The sequence below is a fragment of the Phyllobates terribilis genome, unplaced genomic scaffold (assembly GCF_046119375.1).
Source record: "Phyllobates terribilis strain yellow unplaced genomic scaffold, ASM4611937v1 Scaffold_19__1_contigs__length_20705806, whole genome shotgun sequence".
In the NCBI taxonomy this organism is placed as follows: Eukaryota; Metazoa; Chordata; class Amphibia; order Anura; family Dendrobatidae; genus Phyllobates; species Phyllobates terribilis.
Genome location: NW_027362779.1, coordinates 9,360,910 through 9,366,909, shown reverse-complemented (window position 1 = coordinate 9,366,909; position 6,000 = coordinate 9,360,910).

Below are 6,000 nucleotides of genomic sequence, written 5' to 3'. Positions count from 1 at the left end.
ATGCCTTAGAAGGCCGTCTATATATATCCTAGTCCTCACCCAGGGGTGGAGATATGATGAATGACCTCCCAACCCGTTCTATGGTCATTCACAAAAACCCAGCCCTTAAAATGGCCGATTAATCCCTCTCAACACATAGTGTGCTGGTGTAAAACTTATGGGTTTCAAATCACTGAAGCTAATAGCCTCAGTGAAACATACCTCCCCTCCAGCACTTTGCCAGTGACTTTGTCACCATGTATATATAATCAGCATACTGTATATATACTATAAGCATACTGTATATATCCTTTTAAAAGCAGAAGTGTTAATAAATTATTTTTATCAGTTAACAAAATGCAGAGTAAAGTTTGATGGATGAACCAAGATCTCAGTAATAATAATTGTATTTTTTTTTTATTAATAATAGAATAGAAGGGAGGGACAAAACCAGGAACAGAATCAGTAGGCAAACTTATAATCAGGAAAACAGCCGGGGTCAGATACCAGGTGATCAGTAACCGCCACGTCTGCGAGCAGTATGAATACCGTGGAGCCTGGTGACAGAGGTGATACTGAGATTGTCCCGGCAGAGATGTAACAGTCAGAAGGCCACCGGTAGATGGTGAAGGTCCTTCTGTACAGCTCCAGCAGTGATGGTGGATCTGCTGGACTTCAGGGAGCTGGATGCGGAGGTTTACCGTCTTTTAGATGTCTCTAGGGGAACGGTGACAACACGCAAATACGCGAGCAGCCCTGGATAATCCACGCCGGCAGGATGATAAGATCCGGCGGAAGATGGAACCTATGAGAAGAGAAGGAAATATAATGTAAGTGATGGGACTCCATATGACATGATACTACTGTGCGGTCACTGTGGCCGGACGCAGAGTAATCTCATCACACAGAGGTCAGGGATCATCGTCAGCCATCATACATGTGACAATCCCATCTCCGACAGATGACATCTGCTCCACATGAATTATTCTCACTGACGACATCACACAACATGGAGATGACTCTCACACTTACCTCGTCTCTTTTTCCCCTTTTTCCCATTTTCTGATTTTTCGTCATCAGCTGGAAATTCTGATCAGAAAGAAGAAAAAACAACAACTCACTAAAGACATATTGTTATGGGATCTGCTTTGTATCGCTCCTGTATATAGTATATAGATTGTTCTAGTCCTGTCCCCTATAGTCCTGACAATCTGGTATTACACAATAGGGCAGAATAAGTCCTATATACCGGACATGACCTCATATGAGGGGCATTAGATGTGTCACTAATATGGAGCAGTGAGCGCCCTGTGTGCCGCCATGTGGTGCATCCCTAATGAGCGATATTCTACTATAGGAGACGATGTCTCATTATGATGACAGAGGTTACTGGATGCAACAATGTATCATAGAATCCATGATAATACTGTACAAAGTTACAGAAATGGAGACACAGTATGGGCCCATGGGCAAAGTAATTGGGATCCATGGAACATAGATAACATAGGAGACCTATTACAGAAAAACCATGTGGAAATATTTCACCGTTGATGATAACATTCACATTGTTTGTGCTATAGACATGTACATACCTGACAATGGGGACGAGGACGGCAAGCTGGTTATAGCATCGTCTCTAGCAGATTCAGGAGAAGATCCTTTCTGCCTGTTAGGAAGAAGAAAAACGTGTCAATCACAAGTAAATTCAGTATAAATGGGATTGTCTCACTAGAAGAACCCTGACTATAAGGCCTAATAGGACATATGAAAGTCATAGTGGGGAAGTCTCCTGCTCAAAACGACCTTCTATGGAGCAGAGCGGAAAACAACTACCAATAATGGCCAGCAGGTAATACTACATCTGTCCCACAATGTGGGCAATACTAACAATGCCTGACCGGCAGCAATTATGGGCTGTTATCTCCAGCGGATTCTGAAGCCAAAAGCGCAATGACCGCTGATCATGTGGCGGTGGATGCTGCATTCGATATGATGGTATTTATGTCCTATATTTGGTGTTGTGCACATATATTAGTCTGGAGCTCCCAGTAATGACTCCACAATCTACTCACATTTCTGAGATGTTTCTGCTGGATGCCGGGGTACACTCTGGAGGGGACTTGATAACGGTGGTACAGAGCTAAATAAGGACAAAAATAAGATATGAAATTCTATTTTTTACTTTTAGAGGTCTTTTTATGTATTCTGGATTTATTGATCACTTACTTTAGAAAGCCTTTTAGAGGATGTTGTAAAATTTTGGAAGAAAAGGCTCTCATTATCCTCACTTGTGTCCTCCTCCTCTGAGACAATAGGCTTGTCTGTATCAGCGTGATCTACAATACATAGGTAATGAAGTGTTATTAGTGGTTGTCAGTATAACACAGTCACCATTTATCGCTACTATTAATGGGAACCGATTGTCACATATTATGGAAGATGAGACAAACAGCCGCTTAGTCTAGATGATGTCTTCTACTTACTGATAAATAAGCTGGTGTCCATATCTGACACAAGCCGAGGAATGTACTCTGGCTTCTGACTTAGAAGGTTTTCAAATTCTAAGTCACTCAGGAATGGATAACTCTTGATCTCAAATGCTCCTCCTGGAAAAAGAAAAACAAAAGTGATGCGGACATTGCTAGAGGCTGCTCCATATCTGAACAGTATATCTTAAGTAATGACAAAACCGAAGGAAACAAACTAAAAGTTATATTATGGAGAACTAGAAATAGGCAAGCAGATAGAGGAGTGCTGATCCACATGGACAGGAGCGATGAGTCCTCGTTGTAAAAAGTGAATATTAATGCTAATACAGTATATCAGTTACCTGTCCCAAGTCTTTGTGCAGGATTTGTTCTGAGCAGGTCATTAATGAGGTCCTGAGCATCGGGGGGAGGAGAGCGATCCCAATCCCAAATTATGTCTCCTGTTATATAGAAAATTACAGAAAATAAAACCTCTGTTTTGGACTGTAAGATAAAGTAGAGGAAATAACTAAATTCATGTAACCAGTCAAAGCAATGATCGGATTATTCTACTTACCAGTGACAATATTTTTATAGAGCTCAGATAGGGAATCCCCATGAAATGGTACATATCCCACCAGAAACTCATGCAGGATGATCCCCATTGACCACCAGTCCGCAGGTCTTCCATAGCCTTTCTTCAGGATGATTTCTGGGGCCATGTAGAGCGGGGTGCCACAGTCCTGGAAACCAACAGAAGATAAAGATAAGAATCAATGAAATTATTATTATGACAAGTTCTCTACATAAAAAGCCAATGACAGAAGATAAAATATCAGTGGAAAAGTTCTCTAGAAATGAAGAACGTAGAGAAGAGACAATAGTGTGATGAGATTTGTAAAGAACCATCTAAGTTCCTGTAAGTGATGCCAACCTCATGGTCCTGGAACTCTCTGGCGATGTCCTCCAATGATTCCCTGTGGGTGTTGGTTTCTGGTATCATGACACCAACTTTTGAAATCCCAAAATCGGCGACTTTAATGTGTCCAGCCGGTGTAATCAGGAGGCTGTGAAAGAGAAGATGGTTTTAGTCTCACAGGCTGTGTGGTAATAAATAACTTCCCCCCTTTATTATACTACAGGGGGCACTTACTTCTCTGGTTTCAGGTCTCTATGCAACACACCATAGCTGTGCAGGTATTCCACAGCAAGTATCGCTTCTGCAAAGTACAGGCGGGCCAAGGGGACAGATAAAGGACCCTTGGTGCTTAGGAGGGTCCCACAGTCTCCACCTATAGAAGAAAGGAAATATGAGCGGTGAGGGGTTTATACAGCAGATCACCACGATGGATCATGAGAAGTGAGCGGAGACATTGGGGCAGGAGAGAATATATACAGATATAATGTATAGAGCACAGAATATTAGTCTGAGGTCATGGTGAGATGTCGTCCATGTCACTAATAGAGTGATGTCTCATCTCGTCTACAGCTGGCGATACTGACGTGCTCAGTGCGGACATACAGGGAGATCACACACATCAATGACTTTCCATAATATCTATAGTAAATGCTCTGCGGGGATGTAACCGTCCACGGGGACAAGGCCTAATGATATGAGCGGTGATAAGATGTCAGCAGACATGGGCTGAATATAATACATGTACATGTCCTACCTCCTACATACTCCATGACCATACACAGGTGAGATCTAGTAGGGAAGGAGCAGAGCATGGAGGTCACAAAGGGACAGTCAGCGAATGTCAGGATGTCCCTCTCCAGATAGGCCCCTTCCACATGTTTTGGAGTATCCAGGTCCCGCTTGGAAATTTTCTTCATAGCGAAGATCTTCTGTGAGTCTTTATGGTGAACTAAGTGGACGGACCTGGAGAGAAGAAGAAACCATGGTTTATAGTGAATCCTTATTAACAGTCCTTCTATAGAAGTCATTATATGGTCTTCTGTTCTAATGTTTAATACCAGAAGTCCGACCATTACTGGAAATCCACATCTAGAAATACATGAAATAATACTACATAGACCATCTATGGGAGGGTCTGCACAATGCCACGTCTGCCAGACCCTCACCCAGGTCACATTATCATCTATGGGAAGTCTGCACAATGCCACGTCTGCCAGACCCTCACCCAGGTCACATTATTACCTGTGGGAAGTCTGCACAATGCCACGTCTGCCGGACACCCACTTAGGTCACATTATCACCTGTGGGAGGTCTGCACAATGCCAAGTCTGCCAGACCCTCACCCAGGTCACATTATCACCTGTGGGAGGTCTGCAAAATGCCACATCTTCCACACCCTCACCCAGGTCACATTGTCACCTATGGATGTCTGCACAATGCTACGCCTGCCATACCCTCACCTAGGTCACATTATCACCTATGGGAAGTCTGCACAATGCCACATCTGCCGGACCCTCACCCAGGTCACATTATCACCTTTCACCTCAGATCATGTCCCTATGATAACACTGAATGGCAGAGCACAGAGGCTGAAGCATTGTCATAGGGAACCCTGAGAAATGTGGCTTATGCCAACTGAAATCTCACCCAAAAGATCCGCTGCTGATCAGCTTAGATGTTTCGTAGTCGCTCATACGCGGCTTTCTCGCCGGGATCAATGATTCCATCAAGTCCTAGAAAAGAAGAAGAAGAAGAAGAAATGATATTAAGATCTAGAAGCTGCTGGAGAAAATCTCCAGATGCAGAAACGTCTCCTCCTATATTATGTCCCAGCTGATGTCACTGATCCGATAGGTGAGCAGAAACCTGCTGACGGATTCCCTATAATATAAACGCTATTATCTAATGCAATAGTGTCATCTCCTCTAATAATAGAGGCGCCCCCTGGTTATATGGGGGATAATACTGGACGGGTCATTTACACCCCGTGATCTGGTGATACACCGACATCTCCCTCTATAATACTTACACCGGCAGGTTCTTGGATCTCCGGGATCTCTAAGATTACACTGTCAGGATCCAACAGCTCAGTTGTTTCTAAAATAGTGATAAAATGATGAAGAAATAAAATGTATTAGAGGATATTAATCCTACAGACATAATACAGCAATATAATGGAGAAATGACTATTCTGTATGGAGGACGATGTGGGGCCCATTATTCTGTATGGAGGGCTATGTGGGGCCCCTTATTCTGTATGGAGGACTATGTGGGGCCCATTATTCTGTATGGAGGACTATGTGGTGCCCATTATTCTGTATGGAGGGCTATGTGGGGCCCCTTATTCTGTATGGAGGACTATGTGGGGCCCATTATTCTGTATGGAGGACTATGTGGGGCCATTATTCTGTATGGAGGACTATGTGGGGCCCATTATACTGTATGGAGGACTATGTGGGGGCCATTATTCTGTATGGAGGGCTATGTGGTGCCCATTATTCTGTATGGAGGGCTATGTGGGGCCCATTATACTGTATGGAGGACTATGTGGGGCCAATTATACTGTATAGAGGACTATGTGGGGCCCATTATTCTGAATGGAGGGCTATGTGGTGCCCATTATACTGTATGGAG